The sequence below is a fragment of the Indicator indicator genome, chromosome 24 (genome assembly GCF_027791375.1).
Source record: "Indicator indicator isolate 239-I01 chromosome 24, UM_Iind_1.1, whole genome shotgun sequence".
NCBI classification, from domain to species: Eukaryota; Metazoa; Chordata; class Aves; order Piciformes; family Indicatoridae; genus Indicator; species Indicator indicator.
This window is the reverse complement of record NC_072033.1, coordinates 4,326,725-4,342,742: the sequence shown is the minus strand read 5'-3', so window position 1 is coordinate 4,342,742 and position 16,018 is coordinate 4,326,725. Positions and strand designations below refer to the sequence as shown.

The window sequence follows — 16,018 nt, the reverse complement described above, 5'->3', positions numbered from 1 at the left end:
TCGCTGGCACTCAGCACCTGCAGGCAGGGTGGGGCTCGCCAAGGATTGCAAGCTCCATTTAGTCTCTCTCCTCAAAACACACCAAATGGCAAAAGAAATTTGGTGCTAGGAGGTTCCCTTCATGTGACACCCCCAATTATTTTCTTTGTCTAAACCATTCAATCCTTGGAAGCCTCAGAGCCCTCCAGGGATATTTCCTGCTCCAGCTCCTTCCCCTCCACTTCCAGCCTGCCCCCCACCCCTCTGTGCCCATCACAACTCCCCCCCCCCCCCCCCCCCGTCATCACTCCTCACCTCCTCCGTCTCGAAGGAGTCCACCAGCTCCTGGCAGTGGTGTCCTTGGGCTGATGTCCCCTTCCTGGGGGGCTGCAGCCCCTTTGTGTCACCATCCTGCCACTCCACATCCCTCTGGGGACCTCCCAGCTGCCACCTCCAGCCCCACCAACCCTGGGGACCTCCATCTCCCAGGGAATGTGTCCCAGTGGGATCCAGGGCATCACTCATGGTGGCAACCCCCGGGACGCACATCCTCCTCCCAGGGGTGGTCCCCGAGGAGCCGAGGCTGGAGCCCCTCTCAGGTCCCACCCCCTGGGGACACTCAGGGGTGACCCACACTCAGCCAGCCCGCAGCCAGCGTGGGGGTCCAGGGGACTTGGTGCTGGGGACAAGGTGACATTCACGGCAGCGTCCTGGTGCTGCTGTGTCCTGCTGCCACCGGGCATGGAGCACCCCTGCCCCACTGAGCCACCCTCGGGGGGCTGCCCTCACTCCCCCGGCCGTGGGGGACAGGATGGCTCCAGGGATGTGTCCCCAAGTGCCTGTCCCGGGCTGGCCTTGGGGACAAATCCTGCTCACCCCTGCAGGCGCCCCAGGGGATCTGCACCACCCTGCTGGGGACAGCCAGGGACAGCCCTGCCCCCTCCGCAGCGCCCCGGGGCATCAGCACCACCCTGCTGGGCACACTCGGGGGACAGCCCTGCCCCCTCCCCACACCCTGGGGGCCATCGGCAGGGTCAAAGCCAAACTTCTCCTCCCGCGCCGGCCCCAGCACCTCCTTCGCCACCTTCCCCAGGGCACCGGGCTGCCCGCTGGGCACCGGGCTGGTGCCATCCCCTGGGGAGGTGTAGAGGCACAGGGTGGACACCACCCTCCTCAGGCGCTCCGCGGGGTAGGGGGCGCTGGGCCGGGGGGGGTCCCAGGCGGAGCTCGGGGACGTGGGGACAAAGCCAGGAGGGCGGGGGAGGGGCAGTAAGCGCTGCAGGGGGGTCCTGGAGACGTAGGAGTAGAGGCAGAAGAAAGCGTCGGCGGTGGCAGCCACAGCCTGGACCTGCTGGAAGCGACCTGGAGGGGTGGGAAGGTGATGAGGAAGGGCAGAGGAAGGCTCTGTGGATCTGGCAGCGGGGTTTGGAGCGCTCCTGCAGCTCACACCCGGGGAAACAGGTCACGGGGAGGGGTCTTCGGCACCTCCCCGAGGAGGCAAAGCCTTGCGGGGGGCGGTGGAGCCCACCCGGAGGAGGCGAAGCCCTGCTGGGGGCAGTGGAGCCCACCCCGAGGAAGCAAAGCCCTGCTGGGGGCGGTGGAGCCCACCCCGAGGAAGCAAAGCCCTGCTGGGGGCGGTGGAGCCCACCCCGAGGAAGCAAAACCCTGCTGGGGGCGGTGGAGCCCACCCGGAGGAGGCGAAGCCCTGCTGGGGGCGGTGGAGCCCACCCCGAGGAAGCAAAGCCCAGCGGGGGGCGGTGGAGCCCACCCCGAGGAGACAAAGCCCTGCTGGGGGCGGTGGAGCCCACCCCGAGGAGACAAAGCCCAGCGGGGGGCGGTGGAACCCACCCGGGGTGGCAAAGCCCTGCTGGGGGCGGTGGAGCCCACCCGGAGGAGGCGAAGCCCTGCTGGGGGCGGTGGAGCCCACCCGGAGGAGGCGAAGCCCTGCTGGGGGCGGTGGAACCCACCCCGGGGAGGCGAAGCCCTGCTGGGGGCGGTGGAGCCCACCCCGAGGAGGCAAAGCCCAGCGGGGGGCGGTGGAACCCACCCGGAGGAGGCAAAGCCCAGCGGGGGGCGGTGGAACCCACCCGGAGGAGGCAAAGCCCAGCGGGGGGCGGTGGAACCCACCCGGAGGAGGCAAAGCCCAGCGGGGGGCGGTGGAGCCCACCCGGAGGAGGCGAAGCCCTGCTGGGGGCGGTGGAGCCCACCCGGAGGAGGCAAAGCCCTGCTGGGGGCGGTGGAGCCCACCCCGAGGAGGCAAAGCCCTGCTGGGGGCGGTGGAGCCCACCCGGAGGAGGCAAAGCCCTGCTGGGGGCGGTGGAGCCCACCCCGAGGAGGCAAAGCCCTGCTGGGGGCGGTGGAGCCCCACCCGGAGGAGGCAAAGCCCTGCTGGGGGCGGTGGAGGCCCACCCCGAGGAGGCAAAGCCCTGCTGGGGGCGGTGGAGCCCACCCGGGTAGGCAAAGCCCTGCTGGGGACGTGGAACCCACCCGGAGGAGGCAAAAGCCCTGCTGGGGGCGGTGGAGCCCCACCCCGAGAGGCAAAGCCCTGCTGGGGGCGGTGGAACCCACCCGGAGGAGGCAAAGCCCTGCTGGGGGCGGTGGAGCCCACCCCGGGGTGGCAAAGCCCTGCTGGGGGCGGTGGAGCCCACCCGGAGGAGGCGAAGCCCTGCTGGGGGCGGTGGAGCCCACCCGGAGGAGGCAAAGCCCTGCTGGGGGCGGTGGAGCCCACCCGGGGTAGGCAAAGCCCTGCTGGGGACGGTGGAACCCACCCGGAGGAGGCAAAGCCCTGCTGGGGGCGGTGGAGCCCACCCCGAGGAGGCAAAGCCCTGCTGGGGGCGGTGGAACCCACCCGGAGGAGGCAAAGCCCTGCTGGGGGCGGTGGAGCCCACCCCGGGGTGGCAAAGCCCTGCTGGGGGCGGTGGAGCCTACCCCGAGGAGACAAAACCCAGCGGGGGGCGGTGGAGCCCACCCGGGGTGGCAAAGCCCTGCTGGAGGCGGTGGAGCCCACCCGGAGGAGGCGAAGCCCTAGCTGGGGGCGGTGAGAGCCCACCCGGAGGAGGCATAAGCCCCTGCTGGAGGCGGTGGAGCCCACCCGGAGGAGGCAAAGCCCTGCTGGGGGCGGTGGAGCCCACCCGGAGGAGACAAAGCCCAGCGGGGGGCGGTGGAGCCCACCCGGAGGAGGCAAAGCCCTGCTGTGGACGGTGGAACCCACCCGGGGTGGCAAAGCCCTGCTGTGGACGGTGGAACCCACCCCGGGGAGGCGAAGCCCTGCTGGGGGCGGTGGAGCCCACCCCGGGGTGGCGAAGCCCTGCTGGGGGCGGTGGAGCCCACCCCGGGGAGGCAAAGCCCTGCTGGGGAACGAGTGTGACACCCACCCGGGGTGGCAAAGCCCTGCCTGGGGACGGTGGAACCCACCCCGGGGAGGCAAAGCCCTGCTGGGGGACGGTGGGCGGTGGGCGGCCAGAGGGCTTGGGGCCCGGGGGCGGCAACTCACTGGCCAGCAGCAGGCAGGGGTCCTCCAGCTCCAGGCGCCGCAGCTGGGCCGTGAGGAAGAGCTGGAAGTCGATGCCACTGGCACGGGAAGGAGCCAGAAGAAGAAAGCGAGCAGGGACACGCCCACGGCCTCCCTGCCCACCCTGCACGAAGCCCAGGTTTGAGAGGATCTCCTCAGCGCTCCTCCTGCCCACCAACTCCAGGACCTCGGAGATGCTGGAGGAGGGGGGGAGGGGGGCGACAGCCCCAGCTGAGCCTCACCAGGACCAACTCGAACCCTCACCCCTCCCCCCCCAAAAAAAGAAGGTGGCTCTGAAACCCACCCCCGGAGACCTCCCAACAGCCCCTACCTGGAACTGGTCTTGGTGGTACTGGAGGCCCATGCTGTGCCCCAGGCTGGGCTGCTGGTGCCTCAGAGCTCTGTGGTGGGCAGGGGACAGGGCAGGGCAAAGGGGGTGCTGCCAGGGTGGGGGAGGGGGGTGGTGAGCCCCGCAGTGCCCCCCTGGGAGCCCAACCCTCACCTGGTCTTGTCTCTCCCTGCTAGCAAAGAAGAAGCTGGGAAGGAAAGGAGCAGAGAGGTGGCAGGGGGTGAGATGTGGCCTTCTGGGGACAGGTCCCACACTTGGCCACCCTGGGGCATGTCCTGCCCCTGTGGGAGGGGGGCACAGAGCCTGGGCACAGCCCAGCCCCCACCAAAACCTCCTGGAGGAAAAGCTGCCAGTGGGGGCCTGTGCCCCTGGGTCTGCTCCTGCTTGCCCACTTCCTCTACAGAGCAGCTCCTGCCCCGGGCAGAGGGACAGTGGCAGGGCAGGAGGGGACACCCTGAGGGGGTCCTTGGTAACCTTCAGCTCCTAGGGTCAGGTCCATCCTCAAAGCTGGTCCCATAGCTGCCACAGCCTGCAAAAGGGCAAAGCCTGGCGAGGGGCAGGGGCACCAGAGGGTGGGCACAGGGCTGGAGGGCCTTTGGGGACCTCCCTGCCCGTTGCCCTGCACCTCCTGTGGGCTTTGGAGGTGCCCAGATGGCCACCAAGCAGCCCCTGGGGACAGAGCCAACCTACCACAGGGGCCTGGCTCCTCTGGAGGGACCTCCACTGCTGACCTGTGCCAAGAGCCAAACCCCAGTCACATCCCCCCCCCCCCCCCCAAGCCCCCCACCTGGGGGGGCTGGAGGTGGGATGGGAGAGCTGAGCATGGTGGGGACAAGGGCTGGAGATGTTGGTGACAGCCAGGAGGCAGCCAGTGGGCACCCAGCTGGGGGCACCATGGCAGGATTGCCCAGGAGGAGGTGCCCTCAACCGACTCCCAGACCCCCCAGGAGGCCCTGGAGATGCCCAGCCTGGTGCTGAGGGGTTCTTCTCCCAGCCCAGCCAGGGTGTCTCCTGGTGGCACCCAGGTGTCATTGGGCATGGGACCACCACCCACGCTGGCAGCCCCCGGCGTGTGGCAGAGCCAGGACCCGACAGGGCAAGAGGTGTGGACGTGCCAACCGTGCCCCCCACATGCCAGCATCAGGGAAGAGGCAAAGCCGTTGAGCATCCACCCCAGGGCCGGTGGCACCCCCCGTGGTGACACCAAAGCCCCACCATTGGGGGACAGCAGAGGACTCCCCCCCCAAGGGGCTCACCTGCACTCCTGCAGCAGGTCTCTATCTTGCTGGAGGAGCTTCCAGGGAATGGGGGAGGGGAGGGGGACACAGAAACAGCCTTTGGGGGGACCCAGCATGTGGGGACGCCCCTCCCCCCATGCCAATCTTGCCTCCCATGGGCTTGGGCAATTCTCCCCTCCTCTCCCCCCCCCCTCCAGGACCCTTCCACGGAAGAGACGTCGTCCAGGGCGGGTGGCTGCAGCTCGGGATCGTCCTGCAGGGCAGCAGCCCGCTGCCTCCTCCTCCTCCTCCTCCTCCTCCTCTTCCTTCTCCAGCACCGCAGCTCTCCAGCAGCGACTCTGCCTGGGCCCACGCCCGGCGCCGCTCCCCGGGACGAGGGACTCAGCACCGACCCACCCCCTCCATGGCCAGCAACCCCGAGGGGGCCGGGGGGCTCCCTGGAGGGAGAGGACAATGGCACAGGCGGGAGGAAGGCTCCCAGGGGGCTGGGGTCGTTGAGAGCTTCCATGGGAAGGTGGCAGGGTGGGGTATGGCACCATCCCCATGGTGTTTCCTCGGGGTGCTAAGGGTGTGCCCGGGGGGCCCCACACCTGCTGTGCCAAAGGGCTGGGCGGGTGGGGAGGGGGACAGGGCTGGAGCTACCAGAAGGGACGGCAAGGAGCTGCGGGGGCTGAGATAAGGCAGAGCTGCACCACGGGGGGGGGGCCTCCGGGCCCTCGCCCCTGCCCAACCCAAACCCCTCCAAGAGCGCCACCACCCCCGTCCCCTGGTCCACCAGCCACCCCTCTCGGCCCTGTCCCCTGCCCGCCCCAACCCTGTCCCCAGCCAGCCCCAAACCCTGTCCCCTGCCACCCCCCTCGCTCCCCTGTCCCCTCCCACACAAAAAACCGTCCCACTTCGAAGAGGCAAGTATAGGACAGGCACCAGACCCAACCCTGTCCCCTGCCACCGCCCTCCCCCTGTACCCCTGCCACCCCCCCCACCCCTGTCCCCCAGCCAGCCCCAGCCCCTGTCCCCTGCCCAGCCCCAACCCGTGGCCCTTGCCACCCCCTCCCCTGACCCCTGCCAAGCCCCAACCCAGTCCCCTGCCACCACCCCACCCTCCCCTGTGTCCCCTGCCAGCCCCCAGCCCGTTTCCCCTGCCGCCCCCTAGCCCTGGTCCCCTGCCAGCCACTCCCCTGTCCCCCTGCCCAGGCCACTCCCCGGTCCCCTACCAGCCCCAGCAACTGTTCCCTGACACCCTCTTCCTTCCCTGTCCCCTGACACCCCCCGACCCTGTCTCTTGCACACCTCCCACCCCTGCCACCCCCTCCCCCTTTCCCTTTGCCACCCCTTCCCCTGCCACCCCCCTCCTTGTCCCCTGCCCCCCCTAGCCTGTCCCTTGCCCACCCCCAACCCCTGTCCCCTGCCACCCTTCCTCGCTGTCCCCAGCCTTTGCCACCCACCCAGAAAACTTTCCCATCTCCTCCATGGACCTCTCCTGGACGCCCGGCAACCCTCCTCGCCCCCTCCCCTACCCATCAATTCCTCCCTCCCCCTCCCCACAAAAACCAGGCTGCCCATCACCTCCTGCTCCCCCCCAGCCCCCCCAGGGGCCGAGCCCGGGGGGCTACCAACCTCTTCCCAGCCCACCGAGCGCTGCCTGTTCTTCCGGGCCGGGAGCCCTCAGCTGTGGCCTCCTGCCCCTGTCCCCCCACCCCGCCCCCAGCCCCTCCAGCCTCTGCCGTCAGCAGGGGGGAGGAAACTCAGCTCCTCCGAAGAGGAAATTGAAACCAAATCAGCACCGAAACCTCCAAGCTGGGCCCACATCCGCTGCCAGCCCGGGGGCACCGTGAGCCACCAGCGTGGGCAATGGGGGCAGCAAACGACAGCCCTCCCCCTGTGTGCCCATCCAGCTCCCCAGGTAGTCGCCCTTGGCAGGGCATGGAGGGCAAATCCCCCCCCCGCCCCCAGAGAGGGCAAATCTCAAGTGTTTGAAGTTCGTCTTAGAGGTTGGGCCAATCAGGTTGGCACGAGGTGCTAGGCTGGTGGGAGGAGAAAGGTGGAGGTGAAGGAGGAGGGAGGAGAAGAAGGGAGGAGGCTGAGGAGGAGGAAGGAGGAGGCTGAGGAGGAGGAAGATGCTTTACTTCACACCTCACACCCCCCTCCAGGCTAAGCCCCCCCGGGGTCCAGCCATGCTGCTGGTGCCACCGTGCCAGCAGCAGCCCGAGTGGCAACAGGTGGCTTGGCAGCTGCCAGCAGGATTGGGACCAGTGCGGCCCCAGCAAGGGGAACTCAAAGCAGCTCAGCCCCTGCCGGGGGGGACAAGCCAGTCTGGCACCTGGGTTTGTGGGGGTAAACAACTGACGCCCCGCCCCGTCCCCGCTCCCCCCCCCCGAGGCTCGGAGACGACATCAGTGGGGTTGAAGGAGGTGGCTGTCCCCCTGTGCATACGTGGCCCATGCTGGGGTGGCCCCTCCGAGCCCACCCGCCGGCATGGCCACCAAGCCCCTGGCGACAAGGAAAGAACCCACCTGGGCCACCCCCCGGCGTGGGGGACAGCGCCAACCACCCGCGGGGACATCAGTAGCCTCCCAGGTTGGCCATCGCTGGCCCTCTCGGTCCGGCAGCGTTCCTCAGTGAAGCTGAGTCTCCAGCGAGGGGGGCAGGAGGCAGCCTGGGGAGGGTGCCCAGGCCGGCGGTTGCCCAGCTCCGGCGGTGGCCAGCAAAAAAGGTCAAAGGAAGCTGGCTGGGAGGGCGGCTGGCCCGGGATGGGGCTGGCTCGGGAATGGAGCAGTCCTGGAAATGGAGCAGTCCCGGGAAGGAGCTGACCCGGGACGGAGCTGCCCCGAGATGGGGCTGTCCCCGGGATGAGCTGTCCGCCGGATGGAGCTGTCCCGGGATGGGGTTTGTCCCCGGGATGGAACTGGGCCCGGGATGGAGACTGGCTCGGAATGGAGCTTGTCCCTGGATGGGGCTTGTACCGAGATTGGGGCTGGCCCTCGGCAGGAGCTGTCCCGGGATGCAAGCATGGTCCGGGATGAGGCTGGTACCCTGGATGGAGCCTGGCCCGGGATGCCAGCGTAGGACCGGGATGGAGCTGGCTTCGGAATGGAGCTGTCCCCCGGGATGGGGCATTCCCGGGATGGAAACGGTCCCGGGATGGAGCTTGCTCCCCACAGGGATATTTTTAGCACCGGAATTAAGTGTCCCTTACAGCCTGGCCAGGGACTTGGGGGGCCTGGGGGGGGGACGGAGAGTTGGTTTCCCCCCCCCCCGCCCCCTCCCCCCGCCCAAAGCAATCCCGGTGAAGGATGGGGACAGGAAGTCCTGGCTGCGCACCGTTCCCGCTCGGCAATCGCCCCCTACCCTCGTGGCTGTGGCTCTAAGGGCTTAAGGAGTGGGGGAAAAAGGCGTCCATCCTGCCCCCCGCGGTGGGATCCAGCACCCAAGCAAATCCACCAGGGAGAGCTGGGAAAAAAAAAAAAGGGGCGATGGGACACCCCACAACACACACCCCCCACCCAGGAGCAGGGGACATGATGGAGTGCAGTGTCCCAAGTGGACAGGGAGATGCCCACCAGGATCCGGGGTGTGGACGGTTCCCCCTGGATGAAGCCGGGAAGGGTTTTTGCTGTGGACAGCCTATCAGGAGGGGTGGTCCTCCAGGGACCCCCAGCCCCCCACCCCCACACCCCCATCGCTGGGGGGAGCCCTGGGACACCCCACCCGGGAACCCCGAAGGCAAAAGGGATGGAGAAGGGACATCCCTGCAGGGAGAGGCCAGGACCAGCAGGATTAAACCCTGGGAGGAGTGGATAAGGGAGGGTTCGCGGAGCAGGAGGTCGAGGGCTGGGGGCGGGGGTTTGGGCTCACGGGGATGATCTGGGGGCGGGCTGAAGGGGGAGGGGGGCTGAGGGGGAGCCTTCCCGCGCCCGTCGCACCCCCTGGCTTGCCCCGTTCCCCCAGGACCCCCCAGCAACCTTGGTGCAGCCGCCCATGGCCCGCAGAGTCTTGCACACCCCGCCACACGCCCCCCCACCACGGATACGACCCCTCCCCGCTCCCCTCCAGCCGCGGCCCCAGCTCAGGCAGCCTCTCCGCCGCTGCCTCCCCTCCCCGTCCTGTACCTACTTTAGCGAATTCCCACTCCGTATCCCGGGCGGCAAGCGCCCGGCCCCCCCCTCCCCCCTCCCCACCTCCGCCCCCCATCCCCCCCGCCGGCGATGAATAATGCTGACACTGCGGCTGCTGCGGGGGGGGTGGGTCCTCTCTTCCTCCCCACCCCCCCCCAGGGGGGACTCCCCTCCTTGCCCCACAGGCCGAGGAGCAGGGGAGGGAATTTGGGGACCTGGGGAGAGCGGATGAAATCTTTGCAGGGGCAGGGAGGGGGGGGGGCAGAGAGCCTGCATAGGTGGGGGCACCCCCCGAACCGCCCCCCCCCCCACGAGATAGCCCAGGCCCTGGGCCTTTGTCCATCCATGCCTGGGCACCACATTGGCACTACCCATGTGCCCATCCCCCCTCACCTCCCTGGGGTCCCTCGAGGCCAAACCCCAGCGGGACCCCGCCCCCAGACAACCAACCCCCCCAGACCCCCTCTCCTTCCTGCTGTGATGGCTTTTGTCCCAGGACAGACAGACAGACAAAGGCCACAGAGGCCACCTCATGAGCTGGGGGGGGGCACAACCCCAAGGTCCCTGTCCCTTGTCCCCTGCCGACCCCCAGGGCTGATCGATGGCCAGCGCTGCCCCACAGGGCGCTGCTGGACTTTGCCCTGCCCTGGCCCTTGACCCTGGCACTGCCACCACCCCCTACGCCGCGTTGGCTCCGGTGGCACTTGAGCACAGCTCCCCGTGTGTCGTCCCCATGGCTGCTGTCCGTCCTGTCCCACCACCTTGCCCCCCCTGCGCTGGTCCCCCCGTTCCCAGGGCCCCCCGTCCTTCTGTCTGTCCCTGTGTCCCCTCCACGTGCCGGGTCCCAGAGTCTGTCTGTCTGTCCCAGGGCTTGGCTGGCGCCGTCCTTGCGCCCCACGTGTCGGTCCCTGCGTCCTGCATCTCGTCCTTGGCTCTGTTTTGCCCTTCTGTCCCGAGGTCTTGTCTGTGTGTCCAATCCTGTTCCACGTCTCTGTCCCTCTGTCCCTCCCTGTGACACCCAGCGCCCCCGAGTCCTCTCCTCCTTTCCGTCTGACCGACCCTGGGCCCCAAAAGTCCTGTCCCTGTGTCCTCTTGTCTGTCCCAGCGCCCATCCATGAGACCATCCGTCTGGTCCCCATGTCCCTTTTCCATCCCGGTGGCCTTCACCCCTCTGCAACCGCGGCGGGGACCAGGGACCCGGACCGGGACCGGGCGGGTGGGGGTGACACGGGATGGGGCGGGCCGGGACTGGCGGGGCAGGGGCGTGGTCCAGGCCGGGCGGCGCCCCGGGCAGGGCCGGGAGCCGCCATCCTGAGCCGCCCACGTAGCCGCCACCGGAGCCGCCATGGACCCAACACCCCCGGAAGATCCCAATTCACGGTGCCGCGCTGGAGCCGCTATCTCGTGCCCGGGAGGCGTCCGAGCAGGGTGGGGGAGGGCACCGAGCACACCCCGGGGGGGGACCACCGTAGCTGTGCGGGCAGGAGGAGCCGGGGGAACTGGGGGAAACTAGGGGTGGGAGTCCGACGCGTGCGGGGGGGGCAAACCGGGTAAGGAGATAGATCGGTGAGGTGGCGGGCACGAAGGGCACGATGAAGGCAGCGTCAACGGGGCACGGACCCCCCGGGGGGGTAACACCGAGCACCCCCGAAGGGACCCCCCGAGTGTCGGGGCGGCGGTGGCACCCCTGTGGTGCGTGGAGAGAGGCATGTGGCAGTGGGTTGGGCACGGGGACGGCCGGCCCTGACGTGCCCAGGCATACCCACGGTGGGTAAAGCCAGCAGGTATGGGACACCACGGTGCCATCCCCCCCCTGGCCCCCCACGCGGAGCCGGCCCCTGCTGCACACCCAGCACCCCCATACCCCCGTGGGGCTCGGGCTGCCAGCCCCGGGGGCAGGATGGGGACGCACTGAGACTGGGGTGGAACCGGCGAGGCACTGGGTCCAGGGTGGCACTGGGGACCAAGGCAAGCGGTGCCAGGGTCCAAGTGCTGGGCTCACAACCGTGGCACTGGGGCTTGTCCTGTGTGGGTGAAGGGTTATGCCCCCCCCACCCCCCTCCCCGGGGCCGTGCCCTCCAGCCCTCTGCTCAATCCTTGTTTCTTACTGGGGCAGATCCCTGAATAAGACTGGGATGTAGGTGACCCTGTTTCCTGGGGGACAGCTCAGGGGGATCCCTCCTCGGGCACCAGACCCCCACTCCTTGCCCGTTTCAATCACACCCACTTCTGGCTGTGCCCCCCCACCTTTGGGGGATGGGAGGGGGTGTCTGCAGGGACAAGGGGTCTGGGGGGCTGTCCATGTCCATCGCATGGCGTGGGAGATCTGGCGTGGCGGCTAGAGGATGCTGAGAGAGGCGGCGGGACGGGGCTTGGGGGGCCCTACCTGTGCCCCCACCCTCACGGGTTGGGGGTCCCCCGTGGCTGGGATGGCTGTTGGAGGGAAGGAGCTCCACGTGCCATGCGCGGGGGCGAGCGAGAGCCACCCCCAGGGCGAGCGTCTGGCTGTCACCAAACACTGCCACAGCACCATCTGGGGCTGCCCCACGCGGCTTCATTTCCAGCGTGTCCCCCACCTGAGCCAGGCCTGGATCCGTGATGGTTAGGGTAGTGGGCTGTGGGTGAATGGGTACAAGCCCCTTGGCACCGGCCTGGTGGCAGGGAGGACTAAAGGTGACAATTCCCACCTGCTGTCCCAGCCTGGCCCTGCGGCTGCCCGGGGGTCCGTCTTTCCTGCACATCCCTGCCTCCGATACCCCTTCTCCCGGGAAGGAGCAAGGGGGGGAGGGGGTTTTCAGGATGTGTCTTGGATGCCGATGTAAAACACCAGGTGGCAGAGATATGGAGGTGTGATTGAATAAATAAGCAAGCCAAGCGTGGCAGGAGTGACAATGCTGACTGTACCCTAACTGACCTTTTGCAGGATACATGATACTGAATGTGGGTCTCCCGCCCCCTCACTGTGTGAGCTCAGGCGATGGAGGCTCAGATGAGGCACGCCCCGTGCCAGGCTGTGTCCCCCTGCCGGTCTGCAGGGCTGTCTCCGATCCTGCCCAGCCCCACCCTGCCCCAGGGCCGTCACCGCCATGGCCCTGCTCCAGGTCCCCTTCGTCCCCACAGGGTCTGCAGCTCGACTCTGCCCTCCTGGGTGCCACCAGGTTGCCAGGCCCATCCTCCAGAGCTTTTGTCCTGCAGCTCTGCCCGTGGTCCCCAAGGCCCACCCGTGACACTGCAAGTCCCCAAGCCTGTGGGTGACAGACTGGGCGGGGTAGGGGCCATCACTCCTTCCTGCTCGATCATCTGGACCCATCCTGTTGCCCACCCTGACCTTCTTCTGGACCCCAGTCCCGTTCTGACCCAGATTCTGTTCTATCCTTATCCTGTGCCCAGCCCCTGGTCCACGTTCCTGTCCCTGCTGCTGTTCCCATCCCAGACCCTCCCCAGGATCGCTGATTCCCCTCTGCTCTCGCCGGGCCAAGCCCTGGCCCTTCCGGCTCTTAATCCGATGGATGGAATGGAGCTAAAAATGCAGCGAGAGGAAGAGTCAGCTCCGGGAGACGGGAAGGGAGGGAGGGATACAGGACAGATGGGAGGAAGAGGTTGGAGGGAAGGATATACAGGATGGAGGGAACGATACAGGGATGGAGGGAATGATAAAGGGATGGAGGGAAGGATAAAGGGAACCAGGAGGGATGCCAGGGACAGGGGTATGGGGGGATGGTTGGGAAGGATGCATGGGTGAGAAGGATGGAGCCAGGAGGAGAGGATGCACGGGAATTCAGGGCGAAAGGGGTGCATGGCATGGAGGAAGGGATGGAGACGAGAGGAGGAAGGAGGTGGAATGATCACTAGCATCCATCCCAGGGCGCTGGAGTAGGAACCCCCCCCCCTAATCCAGCTGTGAGCCCCCAGTTCCACACCCTTCCAGAGCACCAAGGCAGCACAGCTCATGGTGATCACTCCACCTGTGTTCCCCTTGGGCGGGTGTCACCTATGGACCCATCCCCAATCCTATCCCCATTCCCGGGGAGGGCACACCCTTGCCAACTTGCCTTCGGATGTCTCTGTGCGTCAGATCCAGGCCGCTGGTGGGGGAGTGGCGGGAGAAGAGGGGTAGGGGGGGGAGTGTTAAATCCTACCCAGGGGCGTGGCGGGGGATTCCCATGGCGGGGAAGGGGCAAATTCCTCCCCCGGCGACCTACCCTCCCCGGCGAATACCCCCGGCGATTTCCCGGCTCCGCTCCCCTGTACGCCGTTTTAAAATCCATCCCGGGGTTTTTCTATGGGCCAACGCGGCCCCCGACCCCACGGAGGATGATACTGGGGAGGGCACGGGGGGTGGGGGGGGTGTTGTTTGGAGAAAATAGGGGGCACCCCGGCAAGGGAGGGGTGCGGAGTCTCCCCACCCATTCACCTCATTAACACATCTCCCAATAGCATCCTCATTAGGCAGCCCGGACTCAGAAGGGATACTTCCTCGCGCTGGAGAAAAATCGGAAAAATCAGTTTTCGAAGCAACTCAGTAGTGGGTCAGGAGGAAAAGGGGGCACAGGGAGCGCCCCCGGGATGGGGAGGGGGGCACGATCCACCGCTGCCTCCTCTGGGCCACCGGCCACGGCCACCGAATCCCCCCCACAACGCACACCCCCCGCCCCTAAAACAACAAGAGGTCCTTAGTAGGGGAAGGGCTGGGGGGCAGGGGTGGGGGCAGGGGAGCAGCGCCGGAGTGCCCAAGTGACCTTGTCCAAGGACATTCTGTGCCCGGGGAGGAAGGGCAAGCGCCCCGGCGGTTGTCACCACGGGCGGTGTCCACCAGGGCCGGTGTCAACCACCCTCGATGTCGCCCCAGCGGGGGTGTCCCTTGGTGGGCACTCAGGTTGCAGCTTTGTCCTCAGGCCCGGCCAGGAGGTGCTGATAGGCAAAGCCACCTGCGTCCGGGCACACCCCCGTCCCGGGGACGCGGGATGGGGGGCTTCGGGTGCCCTGGCAGAGAGCTCTGGCTGAGGCATGGGGAGGGGGAGGAAGTTCGGGCGGGGTTTGGGGGCGGGGGAGGGGGGGGCGCGGAGGAGGGTAAGCGAGATGGGTTCCTGATCCGCTCCTGACCAACCCCCGGCCCCCCAACAACCCCCCGCCCCCAGATCCGGAGGCGGCCGGACGCGAACCCCCTGGCCAACCTGGTGTCTGAGACCGCGACCAATCGTCCCCAGGTGGGGTGCCGGGGGGCAATGGGGGGATCCCATTATGGGGGAGGGGCTGGGGGGAACTGCGGGAGCAGTATCCAGTGGGGCCAGATTTGACAACTTGGGAGGGGAGAAGGAGGGCGGGGGAGGGAGGTGGGGGCGGGTGGCAACAGATGGTGCCGGCAGCACCCCACCCCCGCAAGCCTCTGACCCCTGCTCCTGTCTCGCGTGTTGTGTGTCCCCCCCCCCCCCCAGAGGATCGATGAGGATCGGCTGCCCAACCCCCTGCTGAAGGTAGGTGCATGCCAGCTAGGTGGGGACTAACAGGGGAGCCCTCCCCTCTCCTTCCCCCCCCCCCCCAAGAACTCTGGGGTGGGCGCCCCTCAGCACCCCGCTGCTCACCCACCCCTCCCCTCCCAGTCAGGCCTGGCCCATGTCCCCCAGGCAGAGGAAGAAGGTTTCCTCCTCTTCTCTCTCGCAACTCACCCCCACCAATGAACGGTACTTGGAGGAGGGGGGGGGGGGGGGAGAGGGCGGGATTGAGGGCGGGGTGACAGTGGGGAGATGGGGCGTGGGGACACCTACAGGTGCCACGCACCCCCCCCTCATACGCTGGCCACGGACCCTGCCTTGGCCATGCCCATCTTGCGGCGGGGGGGGAAGGGGAGGGGGGCACCCAAGGAGTGTGGGCCAGGCTATGGAAGATGCCACCCACCGAGTTGTTGGAGGGCCGGGAGAGACTGGGGGGGGGGGGGGGGCTGAGGGGAGGGGCCAGGAGGCTATCCAAGCTATGTCCCTCAGGCACAGCCATGTTTGGGATTCTCCCCGCCCCCCCCCAACTCCCCCTCCTCCCCCCTGGAGTCGACCGTGGAGCGTGGGGACAGTCCCTCCGCGTGTCCGCCATGCATGCCCCCGCCCCCCCCGCCGCCCGGCAGAGCTGCAGATGATGGTGGAGCATCACCATCTGGCAAGCGGCAGGCACCAGGGCGAGGAGGAGGAAGAGCGAGGAAGTAGGCGGAGGAGAATGAGGAGGAGGAGAAGGAGAAAGCCCCCGGGAGCCGGGAGCGAGGCCGCGGGCCACTGCCAACCGCGCGGTACACGGAGGTCACAGCCACAGCCCCTGGCGGCTCCTGCCCGCAGGCCACGCAGACGAAGGTGGCCCCGGCCCTGGTGGACAGTGAGTTGGTGCTTGTCCCCAAGGCGCGGGGGAGGGGCGGGGAGGGGGGAGGGTAGGGCTTCAAATCGGCGGGCGGGAGGGAGGGGGGAGCCTGGCCTCAGCCCCTGCCCCCCCCGCCGCACCCGCATGGGACCATCCCCGGGGACGGGCGGGCGGAGCCGGGAACTCGGGAGGGCGTAGCCACAGAGCAGCGCCGGTGGGCACTGGCCGAGGGAGCTGCCAGTCAGCTCAGTAGGTAGGTTGCTGGGGGGGCACTGGGAGGGCACTGGGAACCCCGCTGAGGAGGGAATCTGGGGCACAGCGGGGGGCACAGGGCTGGACCGCCCAGAGTAGGGATTCCTGGGGGTCACTGGGGGGGGCACTGGGACCCCCTGAGGGGGAATTCTGGGGGCACTGGGGGGCGGCTTTGCGGACCCCCTGAGAAGGGATTCTGGGGCACTGGGGGGGGGGCATTGGGACACCCAAAGGG

General features: G+C 68.3%; 1 protein-coding gene across 1 annotated transcript in view; it reads right to left on the bottom strand.

Annotated features, from left to right (window-relative positions):
* DHX35 (DEAH-box helicase 35) overlaps positions 1-16,018 on the bottom strand; it is a 46,699-nt gene that overhangs the window by 25,724 nt on the left and 4,957 nt on the right. The gene's annotated exons all lie outside the window — the stretch shown is intronic.